General features: G+C 40.7%; 1 protein-coding gene across 7 annotated transcripts in view; it reads left to right on the forward strand.

Moving 5' to 3' along the window:
- The window catches only part of ANK3 (ankyrin 3), a 920123-nt gene that overhangs the window by 280729 nt on the left and 620897 nt on the right, over window positions 1-18497 (forward strand). The gene's annotated exons all lie outside the window — the stretch shown is intronic.

The raw sequence follows: 18497 nt of genomic DNA on the forward strand, positions 1-18497 counted from the left end.
AAGGGATGAAATGACAGGCTTGACAGAATAGTAGTCACACAGCACTACGCCACTTGCTATTTTAAGCGCAATTTAGATACCATGAAAACCTGAGATGGTAAATGAAAGAGGATTTTTTTAATATACAAAATGTTCAAGGTGAACAGAGTGTGAATGGGTATGGCCACCTGTTTTCTGTTATAAGGGGAATAGTTTGAGCGTTCTTTTTGTTAGATTTTGGCTGTGCCATCTTTTTTGTGGGATTAGAAAAAACTGGATAGTCATTTTTCAGAGTACTGCCATACTGTTTTTGTAGGATTAACTCCACCCTAGACACACCTCTTTTTATGACATCACCTCTTCTGCTGGTAATCCGAAGGTGTGCAGTGGTCAGAGACTATTTCTAGTGAATCAAGTCTAGTTTGTTATGAATAACATTGTTGGGCTTTTATGTCTTGTCTGCATTTTATATAGAGTTTGGAATAGAAAATCCTACCAGAATTTTTTTCTGCCAATTTCAAAATAGTTCTAAATGGCTTAAACTTAGATAGATAGATAGATAGATAGATAGATAGATAGATAGATAGATAGATAGATAGATAGATAGATAGATAGATAGATAGATAGATAGATAGATAGATAGATAGATAGATAGATAGATGAATGGATAGAAAGAGAAGGTAGATGGATGAATGTATAGAAAGAGAAGGTAGATAGATGAATGGATAGAAAGAGAAGGTAGATAGATGAATGGATAGATAGATAGGCTAGATAGATGAATAGATAGATAGATAGATAGATAGATAGATAGATAGATAGATAGATAGATAGATAGATAGATAGATAGATAGATAGATAGATAGATAGATAGATAGATAGATAGATAGATAGATAGATAGATAGATAGATAGATAGATAGATAGATAGATAGATGACTAGATAGATAAGCTAGATAGATTGATGAATAGATAGATAGATTGATGGATAGATGGATAGATAGATAGATAGATAGATAGATAGATAGATAGATAGATAGATAGATAGATAGATAGATGATAGATAGATAGATAGATAGATAGATAGATAGATAGACATTTCACATCAAAAGATTGATGGATTCATGGTTTTTGAATGTGGGCTTTGGAACGATTATTTTTTTTGCCATATTTATTTATAAAAAAAAATATTTGATTCATTTTGTTGCCATTTTTGCTCACTTGAAATGCGTTCTTTTGAAATGTGGTTAAAAAAGAAAATGTAATTGTTTCCATTTTAATCTTCCCAGCAGCTATTATAAAGCAATTTCAGTACCAGTAATTGTATTATGGTTGTAGTATTTATATGGTACTGTAAGCACAGAAAAGCATTGTGATGTCATTGGTATAGAAAGTCTTGAAATTACTTACATTTTTCTAATGTGTCTTTGACTTTATTCTTTTTTAGTTTGCTTACTTTGTTCCTGCTAACATTTGATTGATGCTGGTGGCTCCAATATTCAAATGAAGATTAGTTAGTTAGAAGGAATAAATGAACACTATAATGTGAAAGATAATTCTTATGTTTATTAAGAAATAAAAAAACTACAAACTAGACACTTTCCTTTATATAAAGGTAGACTATATTCATTTAAAACTGATTATTAGATGCTGTAGAATTGAACCACCTAACAAATTCTCAAAACTCTCAGAACTCTGTTGGTGAAGTATCTCTGCTTAAAGCAGATTTTCACTCAACAGTAAATGTACCCCTCATTCCCCTTCCCTGCCCTCCTTCAACACATTTGCAGTGTTTTTTTTTTTTTGGGGGGGGGGGCACCTTCTTGACAGGTGCCAGCCTACACTTCCTAAATTCTCCCCTAGGTGGGAATGATGGCTGCTTTGGCTGCCCTTTTCCCCCCTCACAGCCTCCTGGGACATCTTATACGTCCCAGAAGTCTTCAGTACCTGTCAGAGATTGCTGTTTTTTGCCTCGCACATGTGCAGCGAGGAGCCAGCTGTGAGGCATCAGGAAGTAACAGCCAACTCCAAAATCCATGGTGGCAGCCCCAGAAAATGGAAGCCGAGCAAGGAATTGACTGCAGCGTAGACTGTGCTGGACTACATGGGCTGTTAATTGTATGTTTCTTAAAACTTCTTTTCAATTTGACGTTCTTCCTCAAGTTTTTTGCTGTGGGAAATATAAGGGACTCCACTTTCCTTTGATTTTACATTTTGCAACAGAAGGTTTTGGAACATACAGGTTGGTGGGATCACCTAAAATTACCAAGATAATGGCAATGTCTGGCTGACAGATCTCACTTCTGGAATGCTGAGGACATAGAAGAAGCAAGGAGCTGACTCGGCACATAAGAGTCCATTCATAACTACAATTACATTTGTAGGTGGAATGAACCTTTATTCAGTAGCTGCCTGATACTTGTAAGACACAACTTCCAGTGTTTTAAAATGGGAGAAAGGAACACATCCCAAAATGTTTAGGGCATGCTACCAGTCTCTCGGTTCATGAAGAATTAGTGCACAAAAATTGGATACAAAAAAATAGCATTGTGATAGGTTAGAGGATGTATGTAATGTATGAATTGTTTGAGTTTATTGCCCTTTAAACACTTTTGTTACTGAAATAGTACATTAATTTATACAAGACTTGAAATAGGCACACTGGAGGAGGCAAGAAGGATGGGGATTAGGAATCTAAAAGAATGGCAGCTGGAAGCAGTGTGATGATATAGAATAGAAAATAATGCATGCATATGTCCATAGAGGCATGTCTGCTTGTGGCCTGTAGACTATTAGATTTGAATGGTTCATGTTTTAACAGCACCAGCTCCACACCCACAATAGTATTTATGATCCTACAAGTTTAACATGGCAGTGGTAGTTTCCCATCCTGGTAAACTGCTTAAGAATCAGAAAAAATATTACTTGAGAAAGTAAATGATCATTGACAAGCCACTATATAGGGTCTGGATACAGTGAAAGTACATTAGGGGTGTCTGCTATAGAAAGAAGTCCTTGGAAGAAAGAAAGAAATCCTCTTCAATTGCAAAAAGAACAGTGGCCTGGGGACATTTTGCCATTTAGCAGCCCTCTCCCGAGGCCTAGTTTACTTCCAAGAAGTTCCAAAAAGTTGGAAATGTTTTAGGGGATGGAGCAGGAGTTGGAATGACCCAAACATGGTGAATCTGTAAAAAATTTGAATACAATGGATTTAAATTAAAGTAAAGCCCTTGGCATTACTTGTTGTAATGTACAGTCTGCCTGTATACAAGCACGCTTGCTTATAGGTGGGTGTTGAAGTTCATTCCAATATTGTTTACTCTAATGTAGTTGCCAGTCTGTATACAGTGCAATTTTTTTTTTCTTATTTGGATAAGGTTTTCAGTTTACATCACTATTACTAATAACACGGTGCAACCATTTGTAACAAAAGTCCTTAAGAAGTAATAAATCCTAATCTTTTTTTAACAGTAGCAATTCAAGACGGATTCATTTAACACAATAGAATAAACTATGCCTTCATGAATACTTTTTTTTTCAATTATTTTTATTGAAAATCAAAAAAAGATTATGTTTCAAAATCTGTCAGACATAGAAAAGGAAGTATGCCAACATATAATAACAATATATCAAATTTCAAGAAATATTATAGGTATCATCTATGAACATATTTCAATGAGCACTCTTACATAACTTCGCTCAATGAGCGATCACGAATAGTCAACAAAAGGGCATAAGGGGAAAGGAGTACATCTGTACCTATATTCCCTGTCGCTCTTGTGAACATAAATTGGTGGGAGAGAAGGTAAATGGGATGAGAAGACCAGCAATTCATCACATAGGTCCCCATTTGTACTGAACCCAATGAGGGTGAGAAATCGCAACGACTATCACAACTTGGTCGCATCCTCTCCCACTCTTCACTTATCGCATATGATATTTTATTGTGTAGCTCACTAGCAGAATAAAAGGAATATTTAAAGGAAAGAGTTTGCGGTAAATACCGAAAAGGAAGGGGAGAATCCCGAGAAGAAGAACTATGAGAAAATAAAGGAAGGGAGGGGAGAGTGAGATGGGAGAGAAGGTGCACCCCATCACAACAGACCATGACTGATTGATAATGCTCCATAAGAAATCCAATAAAAAATCAATCTAGGGCTTCCTTATTTTATCAAAATAAGCCTGTTTGTCAAGAGATATGGCCGAAAGGCATTCATTGACCATTATCCAGGATAACTTATTTTTTACTAGATCTAGAGGGATTGCAGGTGACTTCCAGGACCTGACGATTGCTATCCTAGCAGCCATGAATATAAATGTTATAAGTTTCCTCGAGTGTCCTAGCGCTTCCCCCACTCGGCATCCCAGCAATGCTTGCTGAGGAGATTTAGTAAGATTCATAGTCAGTCAGGTTGAAAAAAGACAAAAGTCAATCTGGCTCAACCAATAAAAAACAAAAAACAGTAAAGATAAAACTTTTCACCTGAGTCAAGGAATATATAAATTTATAAATGCGAATCCAAAAACATTTGACTTTTGGGCATAGCCACCATATGTGAAACACTGTTCCCCCCATGCCACATCCCCAGAAACACAAGGTAGAAGCCACCGGTACACACGTCGCTACCCTCACCGGTGCCATGTACCACCTTAATAAGACTTTGTAGTTAGCTATGATCAATGAAGAATTGATCTAGAATTTTGAAGTATATTGCACCATTTTAAACCAGTCATGAACCTCAAATGTTTCTCCTATGTCTTGTTTCCATTTATCCATATAAAACAACTTTCCCGATTTAGATGTAAAAAAACAATACATTTTTGAAATGTGACCTGTATGCTTATCAAAAGACCTACAGTAAAACTTTGGATTGAGAGTAACTTGGTTTAGAAAAAAAATGTTTTAATAAATTTTGACTTGACAAACAAGCAATGTCTATACAAGTAGCGTCATGCCACTAAAAGAGAAGTGAGGTGCCTCAAAGTGTAGCAATATTGTTACATTTAATGAAGGTACAACATTTAGCAACTCACATGGTTGATGATTAAAACAGCCACATCTAATTATGCAAGGCATCCAGGGTAAAGCTGTCCACATAGACAAGCCTCGCTTTCAGATCGCTCTACTGTAGGGTAGTCTTCCCAGTCACGATTGCAGACTGACAGTGGTGAGAGCCTACGGTGCAGAGGACGGGCTATGTGGACAGCTTTACCACGGAAGCTAGCATACTTATGTGCCTGTTTTTAATCATCAACCATGTGAGTTGCTACGTATAATGTACACATAGGAATACTTAACATTAGACTTTAAAAGGACACAAATGGAATAACCTGCAGAAACAAGTTATATATAACCCAGACTTTACAGCATTTGCTAAGTTTTCCAATAAGACATGAATGTAACAACATGAAGTATTCTATCTCTACCTTCAAACTCCTTGCTCATTTGCACTTCCCAAATGATTGAATGTTGTCACCAAACTATACACTATACTAGTCTTAAACCACTTTAGCTTACCCTCCAAAGATGTATTGACTTCCATTCCCTTGCTCCCTTGCTGCTCTGTTCAGCTGCAGCTGTGAAGAAAAGTACTGATTTCAAGTTACAAGTTGCCAGAGTTGTGGCTTACACAGGGCCCAGCTGTGTCACGTGAAGTAAGTCGCATGATCCTTCATTCCTGGAAGTACTGGATATCTCCTTTGGCTCCCAGAGTTTAACAGAGCAGCAAGGGAATAAAGGAAAGTTAAGTATATGCTGGACATAGGGGATTTGAGCAATAATGTTGCTTTACCCTGAATGGACCAAGCACAAGCTTGCTTTAAAGATGATCATTAGATATTAAAGTAGGCAAAGTTCTGCTTTTATGCCTCCTCCCCCCTCCTCTTTTACATAGTTAGTCAGGTTGAAAAAAAAAAAAGTCCATCTAGTTCAGCCAATAAACTCTTTAGCAGTTGTGCATTTTTTTATAGCCGGTCTGCACCGCCCACAATGCCCTGCCCCGCCCCACAGGGAGCAAAGATCTAGAGAGCAAACCTACAGAACTGGCCAAAGGACACATTCCTTATCCACCTAGGATGATGGTGACTATATGCATGGAGATATAAGTTCCCAGCACTAGGTTTGAAGTGGGTCCTTGAGTATATATGATGACTTTCGTCCATGCGCAACTCCAGGTCTAGAAATACCAGACAGGTCTCATCTAACACATGCTTGAAGGTGATCCCATAGGGATCATTGGAACAATAGATAAGAAATCCTCCCAATTCCTCGTCTGACACCCTTTACTTTACTGATGTTATCCCTTATATTTAGGGCCTTATCAGTAGGGGAACATACGCCTTGCTTGATATAGTGAGCCCCCTCCTGTTCTGGACTGTTGGGGTGTTCGGTAAATCATGCCAGTATTCCTCCCCCCCCCCTCCACGTTGTGGTGGGTGGAGGCTGGCTTGGGTGGCCATCTGAGACGCTTGTTGGCCGTTGGGGCCGTCACTCATGATGAAGGTGTCTTCGGATGAAACAGGAAGTTACACCACGCGGTGCACCCAGAAGTGACTCACAGGGCTTTGGAATGCTGGACCGCCCTCACTTCGGGGTGTACAAGCATGGCGTGCGTTCCAAGCCTACAAAATGCGGCTTTGGTCGTTGATGACTGCACCCACAGATCCACCGAGCACTCCTCTTGCCTGGAAGGGGATGAACCATCATCCTATACAGTCTATGATAAGATAAATGTGGGAGTTTATAGTGGTTAATCTACCTATATCTATGTGTTTATGTATCCAGAATACAGTGTGGGGAGGGCATACATTACCATCAAACATTCCAGTCCACGTGCACTATCTTCATAGCCAAATTGGAGGCTTTATATGAGTCTGGGGCATTACGTTTGTCTGCTGGTTTAGTCAATGAGTTTTAATGTCTGTTTTGATTCTTAGGTTTCTAGTGTTATTTTTTTACTATTTATTTATATTTCTTTCTTTTCTATCACTTCATCTGTGTTGCTGCCACTATCATCATTTGCAATTGTTTATGGCTGGTACTCACACTAAGTGATGACAGCTGGCACTTTGGGGCTGTCTATTGCGTGCGTATCATGTACCTTAGCTGCTTAGCATACATACCCCATCCCCGTGACCCACACTTCTGACCTTTGCTCCCTGTTGGGCGGGGTATTGTGGGCGGTGCAGACTGGCTGTAAAACATCTTGGGAATTGATGGTGGGTCAGTAGCACTTTTGACTCTGAAGAAGAGGGTTCTCCCTCAAAGTGTCAGCCAGGCAATTGCGGATGCCATCACGTCATCCAGCAGCATAGGAATATCCTGGAGGCAATTGGTCCTTAATTCTTACATGCGTGCATATATCATACGTTTGTGAGTACAATGTATGCTACCTTTTTGGATTTTAATAAACTTTTTTTAGTGGTAATGCACACGGTTTGTGCGCCTTTCTCTTGTTGTTGTTTTTTAGTGTAGTTGGATACCCTTGGTCCTGAGGGGGCAGCAAGTCCATAAGTGGTGTGCAAAAAGACCATTCAGATCACTCACCTTCTCGCATACCACTTGAGCGCAGGCGAGATACTGTTTTAAAGTTAAGAGAAATTGCCTGTACTTTGGGGATAGTGAGTCATGTGATTTGCATTCCTTCCTCCCATGTGACATTGCTGGTGCTTACAGCCTAACACCAAGTTTTGTGTTATTTTAAAAGTAGCCAGCTAAGTCCACACAAACTATTTTCTTTACTGATTGCTGTGTTTTCCGTGAGCGCTGTAAGAGCTGTATGTAACATCAGCTACTGTACTGACGATGCAGTTTGCGGGAGCCCTGACAGCTCAGGACTCAGGATCGCAGAAGGTAATAAGTATGGGGGGTGGGGAGGCGTCCACATTAGATCACTTATAGAAATTTTCTATAAAGGTGAACTAAGGTTTTAAGTAGGTTTTCCATTCTCCTAGACATGTATAGGAATACAAATCTCTTTTAAGTAAACAAAAAGCTCATTGGCACAGGTCCTTACAATTCTTTTTGCTTGAACAATGCATACGTCAACAATGGGCACAGTACATCAACCACTTTCATTGAGCTTTTTATTTCATTAAAAAAACAATAACCAAGTACTGTAGATCAAGAGAGCTAGCCACTAACAGTGTTAATGATTTCCAAGTTTTAAAAGATGATGGGGAGTTTCCCTGATCCATGCAGTTTTTGTTTATAAAATCCAGTTGAAGGTGTTTAAAGGGGAAATACAGCAAAAAGACTGTACATCTCCTGTGGATCTCCTCTTTGTTCTGCACTCCTGGGACCTGTTTTCAGCAGACAGTGGGCTGACATCACAGAGCTGGTCCAGGCTCTGAAAAGATCGGGAGCATATGGTCAGGAATACGCCCACATGCCTGAACAGGAACCCGACTTAGGCTCTTAGCAAGTAGCTGAGAGCCTCAGCCAGCCGCTCCTGCCCCTTTCACAGTCCAGCACTCCAGTGAGGATGGGAGGGGGGGGGGGGCACAGCAGAGAGCTGATGACTAAGGCCCCTTTCACACATACGGTCCGTTTTTCATCCATCTGTTGACGGATGAAAAACGGAAATCAGTGCATCTCTATGTAAAAACGGATGACAACGGATGATCATCCATTAAGATCCGTTTTCATCCGCTTCCGTCAATGTCCATTTTTTGGAACGGATGAATGCCCTATTTTTCATCCCTCAAAAAAATGGATCAGACGAAAAACGGATGTAAAAGGACAAACGGTCCATTTTTCATCCGTTTTTGCATTGGTAGTGGATGTAAAAAAACGGATGAAAAATGGATGAAAAATGGATGAAAAAGGATGAAAAACTGATGAAAAAGGACGAAAAGTTGATGAAAAACTCATACATTTTGACGTGAGTGAACCGATGAACTGAACGGACTGTATGTGTGAAAGGGGCTAACAGTCACCAGCTCTCTGCTCAGGAAACAGTGAGAACCGAGCATCAGCAGTGTTTGATCGCTTGGTTCTCAGTGTTAGACCTGGCGGGAAACAAATGCAGCATCGGATCGATGCTGCATCCAGCAAGGTACAATAAGTATGATTAGAAATAAAAACCCCATACTTTTCTTTTAACATTGCCATGCATATGGACAATATAAAAACTAAATTATTTTCTGGATTTTTGATGCATGTACAGCTTTAGGCACATAACTACTATATGCAAAGGCTAACATTCTGTAAATACTGTTGCAGATGTAAAGAGCATATCCACTGTTGCGTTGGAAGCTACCAGCTGATAGACGGAAAAAAATTTGTAAGTGCCTTGTGATTTTGCCCATGAAGGGCAAAGTAACAGGTACACTTTAATGACAGCCCCTTCTTCAGTTTCTCTTGCCTTCCCTTTTGTTTGGCTGCCCAGAGGGAGGAGAGCTCAAGCCAAATATAGGATAAAAGGAATACCCTCTAGTAGATAGCAAAATAAATTTTTTGCTGCAATATTCATCTTCAACCAAGAGGTTTCTCCAACGTCACTTTTTTTGTGCCATGAGATGTTTTTAGTCTGATGGCCAGCATCGTTCAACCCACTGTCTCTGAGCCCAGGTTGTACTGGACCCGCCCCAGCGTGAGACTGGACAGTGAAAGGAGAAGCAGCACAGTGATCAGCTTATGTCTCTGTTACTATGCTCTTTCCTCCAGTCAGCATGTTTCTGGTCAGCACATGAACTGATTGGCAACAATTAATTTATTATTGATTGGCAATTTAATACATTTAATGATGCATTAATGATTACAGAGCCGCATTTATTTGTGCTTTAAATATCAGCCTAGAGTTCAGCTTAAGGGTTCATTTACACAGTGACTGATGTTCTTCCGCACTGGAACAACGCCAGTCACCGTATTGGCATATAAAAAATAATTGTTTTCTATATGATCTGTTCAGACTGAAACACATTCTGGAGGTGTCATGCACTGACTGCGATTAAAATGCAGAAATACTGCATTTTCATCGCAGAGCACAGTAAGGCACCACATGTCATCGCACTGCAGCGCATTGCACCTTGTTGCTGTGCAGTGACATGAATGAAGTGCCACTTCAAATAAAGTTGACAAAAAACAAACAAAAGAAAGTGGAACAGTGGGATGTGCTAAACTGCCAGTTTGACACCCCTGTGCTAAAGCAAGCACGCCACCCTGCAACCTGAAACTGACAGCTGCCCACAGCTAAAAGCGAGCGTTAAGCATGGGGGCAGCGTTAACTGGCCCTTAAAATGAATGAACTTTAAGATGGTTCTGGTTTTTGACCTTAATGCATTTTATGTATTAAGGTAAAAAAAACTTCTGCAAGTAGCTCCCCCCTTATACTTACCTGAGCTCAATCTCGATCCAGCGATGTGCATGAGAGCCAGGGCTCTACCAGCTCACTCTCTCCTCATTGGACAGAGAGGCAGCAGGGGGAGCTATTGGCTCTTGCTGCTGCCAGTCTAAGCCAGGGAGGAGGGAACGGGGCTGAGCCATATTCTCTCGACACACAGAACCAGCTGGGGAGCGAGCACACACGAGCAGGACCATCTTACCGAATGGGCACGCTGGGCAGTTGCCCGGGGGCCCCATCTGCCCAGCGACCCAGCCCTAGCCAAGCATTAGTCCCGATTCCTGCATGCATTCTGCCGCCGAACTTAGCAGGTGGCAAGCGCCTGTCAACCCTGCGCTGCTGTTAGGCCACTTGGGCCGTGGAGGGGGAGCCCACAATTGCAGGAATGTCTGTCCACCTCCATGGGAACAGGGTCTGACTCCCGTCTGTGTGTGTGTTCACCAGACCCAGCTGCCGAACTTGGAAGCTGTCATTAGCCTGGCACTGCTGTACCAATAAATATCACCTTATCGATAACTTGCATTTTTATTCTCGTGGGTGATTGGGTAGTCAGGGCCCCAGTGCACTGCATTGCCTGGGGACCTTTAATGCTCTTAAGATGGCACTGCACACGAGTACCCCTGTGCAGGCAGCTTGCTATGGGGGCACTCAGCAGGGGTGAGGACCCTAGAAGAGGAGGATTGGGGCTGCTCTGTGCAAAACCATTCCATAGAGCAGCTAAGTATAATGTTTGTTATTTAACCACTTGCCGACCGCCGCCCGATTATATACGGCGGCGGTCAGCCCCTCACAGGCAAAGTGACGTACTGGTACGTCACTAGCCTGTGAGCCAATAGAGGCGAGCGTGCGCCGCCGGAGGCGCGCTCCCGCCCCCGCTCGTTCCCTAAGCAGCCCGCGCGTGTGACTGGCGGACCCGATGTCCGCCGGTCACTCGCGATCGTCGGGTGGAGAGGGAGAAAGGCAGGCGGCTAATGTAAACACAGCCACCTGTCATTCTCCCCTGTGTAAAAGTACAGATCATACGGTCCTGCTATGTAGAACCGTTGATCTCACTGTTACACACACAGCCACATCCAATCACAGTTAGAAGCACGCCCCTAGGGACACACTTAACCCCTCCCTCTCCAATAAAGTTAACCCCTTTCCTCCCAGTGTCATTTTTACAGTAACAGTGCATATTAATAGCACTGATTACTGTAGTAATGTCACTGGTACCCCCAAAAGTGTCAAAAATGTCAGTCAAGGGTCCGATCTGTCCGCCGCAATGTCGCAGTCCCGCAAAAAAAATTGCAGATCGCCGCCATTACTCGTTAAAAAAAAAAACAATAAAAATGACAAAATTTTTCCCTTAGTTAGTAAACGCAATAACTTTTGCGCAAACCAATCAAAAAACGCTTTTTGCGTTTTTTTTTTTTTTTACCAAACATATGTAGCAGAAAACAAATTGGCCTAAAATGTTAAAAAATTTTGATTTTTTAATTTTTTTTGGGGAATTTCATATAAAAAAATGTGAAAAATATTGTTATTTTTGCAAAATTGTCGCTCTCTTTTTGTTTATAGCGCATGATCAAAAAATCGCACAGGTAACCAAATACCACCAAAAGAAAGCTCTATTTATGGGAAAAAAGGACATCAATTTCATTTGGGTACAGCGTCGCACAACCGCGCAATTGTCCGTTAAAGTCACGCAGTACCGAATCGCAAAATAGGCCCTGGTCAGGAAGGGGGTAAAATCTTCCGGGGCTTAAGTGGTTAAAAAAAAAAATAGAATCACTTTAATCATTCTTCACAAAATATAGCCGCCTCGGTTTTCTACTATGTAAAATATACTGTAAAACACCTGTCAGTCATATGGAAAATACCTAATGTGTATTTGTATTTCACCTGGAAAAAGACGCATATTTTACAGAATAACATGGCACTCTTTGAAATCAAACAACATACAGTACTGCAATCTGCTCATTCCTTGGAATTTAATGGAAGCACAGTAATTAAGGATGACAAGATTGACAAGGTCACGTTTAAAGCTGAATCTCTTGTAAACAAAGTGCTAGTCTGTGCACTATGCTGTAAATCCCTAACATGTACAACGTAAGCATTTCCTTCTAATGCACACCCAGTTTTCATTGATTGCTACTTATACAGCAGTATAATATTTAATGGGCGTGCATAACATGTTACATACAGCTGTGAATTACCCCAGGGCAAGATCATTTTTGATCTAATAAAATACATGAAGTCTCTGGAATATGAGCTCTGTAATTCTGCTCTGGGCTCCAAGTGCTGCTGGCGATTTTGATAACCTTGTAAATACCCAATCAGATTTCATTTAAATCACTTCATTACTACTGATGCAGATGTGTCCTGTTTTTGTGTTGTGGGTTAACATTTTATTTTTCGTTTCTGAAAATAAATCTGGTTGAACCATAAAATGAAATATTTGGGCTAGGTTCACACAAGCCCTCAAGATAAAACGCAGCGTTTTACAATGCAGGCTAGTGTTGGTGTCGACATAACGCACTGCGTACTTCTTGTGTTTTTTTTCTTTTTACTTTATTTGAAGTGTCACATAGTGACATTCATGTCACTGCAGAGCAGTGTGGTGCAATGCTGTATGGTGACAAGTGGTTCCATTTGCTGCGGAACAATGCAGGCATGCTTTTTTTTCCCACACCGCACATCTCACCAGCATTGGGGTGTGAATTGGAAATTGGAAACATTCTGTGGTTCAACATGTCACATTTGGGTGGGCGCAGACACATTATTTGTTTGAGTGTCGGGTAATCCAACCCCATAATCCCATTCTTGGTGTCAGGAAGGCTTCATATGTCACTCCTTCTATTTACATGGCTAAAGGTGTGTATTGTTGTAAAAGAAATACACAATGTTAACAGGCGCTTGATCACATATCGAAGCAAAAGTCCATGGAGTTAAAAGTCATTAATGGCACAGGGGGAGAAAAAGTCCACTATGTAGGGCAGCCATCCAGAAACCAAAAGCCAGGGGTTCCACAGGGCTAAAACAAAGACAGACAGAGGCGCCTCTAAGTGTAGACTTTATGCAACAGGTTTAATGAATAAAAGTATGCACTCACGTTAGTAAGCATATATTCATGCCCATAAAACAAGGTTCCAGTGTGGAGAAGTGTACATCATCCGGTCATAGACATTCGGCAGGACGGATGTCCATGACCGGATGATGTACACTTCTCCACACTGGAACCTGTTTTATGGGCATGAATATATGCTTACTAACGTGAGTGCATACTTTTATTCATTAAACCTGTTGCATAAAGTCTACACTTAGAGGCGCCTCTGTCTGTCATTGAGTCTTGACCTGAATAATTTCTCCTTTTATTCTGGGCATTTATTTGTTGATAGGTTGTTTTTACTCCCCAATGTACAGGTGTCTGCATTCCTCACTTCACAGCACTGTATATACCAAGTTACTTTTCTTGTGTTTGAATGTTGGGACTTTTGGATGTTGAAGCTTCTGTTTTAGTATATTTGTGGGCTTGAAAGACACAGGGATCTGAAGCTTGTTTTGGATCCTTCTGAGTTTTTTTTTGTTTTTTTTTAGCATTCAAGCTAAATATTGAGTGCTTATATTACTCAGTGTGTTCTGCTTCTTCCCTCTGTTAGATGGTCCTGTGTTTTTTCTTGACCTTGTGGATGCTTTATGTTCTGACAACCATTCACAGCTTTAGCTGTGTAAATCGAAGGATTAACACCTATGAAACCTTCCTGACACCAAGGGAGAGATTATATAACTAGAACAAGGTTCTGCAACTTTCACACTTCCCATCCTGTTCTTAGACAATAACATCTGCCTTTCCATGGTGAAAGGATTAAAGTGAATGTAAACCCTCACCTTGCAAAACAACTTATTCAGTTTAAAAAAAGAAATGAAAGGCAAAACATTTGTGTATAAATATCAAAAACATTATACATACCTTTTTTTCTCCTTTTGATTTTTTGGGGGGAATTTTCCAGCAATAGACTTGGTGATCTACTTTATCTTCAGGATACTCTCTAGCATCCACTTTACTGACACCCGTCCACTGACTCTTCTAGCTGCAGGGGTGGCCCCCCTCAGGTCAGGCCGCTTGACACAGATCTGTACTCACTGTACTGCAGAATCAGATCCTTCCAGTGTCTTCCCTCCTTGTCACCTTCACAGGATCTCCGGGTTCAGTTCCCTTCTAGCTCTTGAAGCCCTCATGTCAACCACCTGAGGCCGCATGGCACCTCTACAGCCGCCCCCTCCCTCTGGGACTCTGTTTTCCAGCTGAAAGCTCCTGAGCACATGTGCTTCTGGTATTTGTACAGTATCCCAGCATGCACCAAGGCATTCTCCTCTGCCAAATCACCAGGGCTATACCAAATGCATGTGCACATATTTGTCAGGTTTCCTCCCAAAGTCCAATATGCCTCCCTATAGGACCAGTGTGAAACACTCTTCAGACAGACTGAGTTTCACCGGAGCACATTGAGCAGACCTTACTAGCAGATCCTGCTCTCTGTTAGGCAGAGAACAATATAGATTTACATGCAATCCCTCTGTTAACAGAAAGGATTCAAAACTATACTCTCTCTAGCACCTAACTAGGAGGGTGCTACATGTAATAGGAAAACTATGCTGCTCACAATTCTTTGTTTTCAGACAACTTCACACTAATGCTGAAAAGTAAGACGTCTTTGAGAAGTACCCGCAGAAAGGTGTATTTATTCAGTTTTTTTCTGGATTGTTTTTGGTAGAGTAATACTCAGGGATTTTTTTTCTCAGAAAATAGGTGCAGGAACTCCTCCTTTCTGAGTCAGTTATTGTCTCTGCTCCCTACCCATCTTCGAGCACCGTCCCTTGAGTACTGCCCCTTTTAGAAAATACAGAGCAAAGTATCATTTTGTGGTGTGTGAGGGATTAGCTCGGTGGCAGGTGTGGATGACCCCTTGGGGGGGTTAGTTACACAGGGAGATAGCCGAGAAGTGGTTGCAAACAACAGTGTATGGTTTTATTCTTGCAATTTTCTTCACACAAGTGCAAGCATCAAAAACAGCATACTTTAAAATAAACATAATATAAAATAAACCCTTGCCACTGTGGGCGGCTACCTTCTCACACACAGGAACCTACCTAAGGAGTCTGTCCCCAACCTACTGTTGGGCAGACTTTGCTGATCCTACAGCAGACCATCAATAGTCCATTTATTTTCTCTTCACATAGAAATAGTTCATTTTCTCTTCACATAGAAAACATCCATTGGTTTTTCTCTTCACATAGAAAATGTTCATTGACCTCTTCACATAGAAAACATTCCTTTGTTTTTCTCTTCACATAGAAAACATTCCTTTGTTTTTCTCTTCACATAGAAAAACAATCCATGACTTCACCTTGAGAAGTCTTCAGTCTTTTTACCCTCCTCAGCGCACATCGCTCCAGGAGGTATTCCTCTCCCATGCTCACACAACTTCAGGAGGCACAGATCTGACTGTCCTTCTCTACTCACACAGCGTCAGGAGGCAACCCTCAATAGACTTCCTCTGGACAAATTATAGAGGCCTTAATTTCCTCATTCTGAATAGCTGAAGGGTTTTCAACTTCTTTACACCTTCCTGCTGGCTACCTCTGCAGCAGACACCCTATAGTAATTGGTGCATTGTCTAAACCAAGCAGAAGTGTATCTCCCATCTGTGACAACACTCACAGATTTACCTGACTTCCTGTCACAGGTGTTATTAATTTTTTTGGAATTTGTTAATGATAATAGGAAAATCAGTAAAATAGATCCCCTGCAACAAAATACCCCCAGCAGCAACGACAGATCTCCCAGCAGCGGCAATCAAACCCTCTCTCAACAGTAGATCCCTTCCAGCAACAATGGACCCCTCAGCAACAATAGACCCCCCACCAGCAACAACAGACCTCCCATTAACAATAGACCAACATGTAAAAATATACCCCCTCCATCAATAATAGATTCCCCAGCAGCCAGCATTAATAGACCCTCCAGCACACCCCAGCACCCCTTTCTATTACATTTAGCACATTCAGTGCTGGAGGTACCAGTACTGCATCCCCCCACGTTCCCCTGGTAATACTATACATTTTGCACAGTAATACAAAGTGCCAATGGAAAAGTGCAGTAACTATGGCAACTGATATCTGTATGTTCTGACACTGTAAAGTGATGAAGGTTGGAAATTGCAGATTATGGGACAGTGTTTTAATTTTTACAAGTTTAGGAAATAAGCCCTACTATATGTTCTTGAAATGTCTATTTAGATTCAAAACAATGGTCTACCAGTGTTTTTAGTGACCCTGGGGGGCCCTGATCTCTGTGCATTTAATATCTTGAGCCAATTCCACTCTCTAAAGAGACTTTAGCTCTCCCTGGTATATGCATATACAGTATCAGTTCTCATTAATATTGCTCTCAACATTGATGCAATGCAGGCACTGTGTCAAATGCTGGCCATTCATGCAGCAAATGTTTGAAAAATATCAAACCACCGCTCACTAATTAATTCACTAAACGAATTCACTAATGTAAAAATCATCGCATGCAAGAAATCTCTCCAGTACTACTTTAAAGTAGAACTATAGGCAAAACATTTTTTTTCATTTTGGATAGAGTAAAGAGGGTTATAACCCCTGTCAATTTATTTTTTTGCCAACTGTGTTCTTTTGTGGAGATATTATATACACTTCCATTCTCATAGCCAAAACAGGAAATGAGAGATAATTCGGGGAAAATTAAGTGAATTCTTTGGGGACCCCCTGGTCACCAGAACTAGTGTCCCCATTGTCAAATTTCCCCTCTATTACTTTTCTTGGGACAATCCACAATTTGGGGTTTTCATTTACTTTTACTTTCAATGATAATGGTAAACAGGACAAATAGAGAGGGTGAATGCCCTTAAAGGGAGAACAGACAGCAATAAATACCTAATAGGTATTTATTCTAATCCATCTCCACCCTGTCCAAAACTAAAAAAAAAAAAAGTTTTGCCTTTAGCTAAACTGTAAATTGTCTGCATTGTACACAGAATATAAAGTACTTTTTTTATGTGCAAGGCCACCTTAACATCTTAGGTGCCTCAAGTGCACACCGAACAAACAATTGTTAGTATGTTGTGATGCTTGAGTCCAGTGGTAGAATAGGAAAAATTTGTACCCTTCACCCAAGAGCACAACATGCAAGCTGTCCCAGATACCGCATGAAGACCGTTCTCATGTTCTACCAAACAGAAGACTTTGCTCATGACATCACTCTTCACAATAGCATGTTGACTACTACTCCATTGTGTTTTGTTTCTCAAGGTTTTAATCTATAACTATAGTGGAAGAAAGAAGGGTTTGCTGGAATATTTCTGATCAGTCACTCTATTGTTCTTTTTCCACATGGAAATCTCAATGATCCTTTTACCATGTATCGTTTGGTTTTTGATGCAAAATTATAAGAAAAAGTTGGAGCTTGGCAATCATTTTATTGCATTGGTCAGATTTCATTGGTAATGTCGAAAATCTACCCGGCTTTGGCCAAATGCATGAAGAAATTTTTGAACTATACACTGCATCATGTAAAAGTATCTTGGCGTTAAGGTAACTATAGAGGATAAAACAGTTGAAGCAGGAGACAATCTAATGTCTAGGGAGCATTAGCAGACACTGCTGACGAAAGCATGTCGGGAGAAGACGTACAGGCTGGAAAACCTTGTCCATTCAAGATTGCTCCTCTCCCCCCCTTCCTTTCCACTGTAAACTGATGCAAATTGATGTATAGTGTGACAGTTCATGGTTAGGTTTTTAAATGTAATTAACATTTGGATGGTGCATTTGCTTGCTGAATCCCTGAGGGAGAGCACAATTTACCATTAGTTTACATTTCATGTTTGGGGAAGCACTGAATTTCTAAGATACCTAAGCACGTTGAGATCATGCCTTCATGTCCTTCTTTCTTCTAATGTCTATGGCAACTCTTTAGGCAAGCAGTCTTGTTGTGAGACCAAAACTGGTTACAAGCACCTTATTGAGCTGGAAATCTTTGTTCAGTTTTCTTTTTTATTTGTGTGGAGAGGAGAAAAGGAATAGTGATAAGCCAGTGCTTTGTGTTTTATTTCAAGGTCAGCAATGAGTAGTTGGCTAACCTGCACTGAATTGTTAATGTTCATGTCAAGAT

The sequence above is a fragment of the Pelophylax lessonae genome, assembly GCF_965119305.1.
Source record: "Pelophylax lessonae genome assembly, chromosome: 9".
NCBI classification, from domain to species: Eukaryota; Metazoa; Chordata; class Amphibia; order Anura; family Ranidae; genus Pelophylax; species Pelophylax lessonae.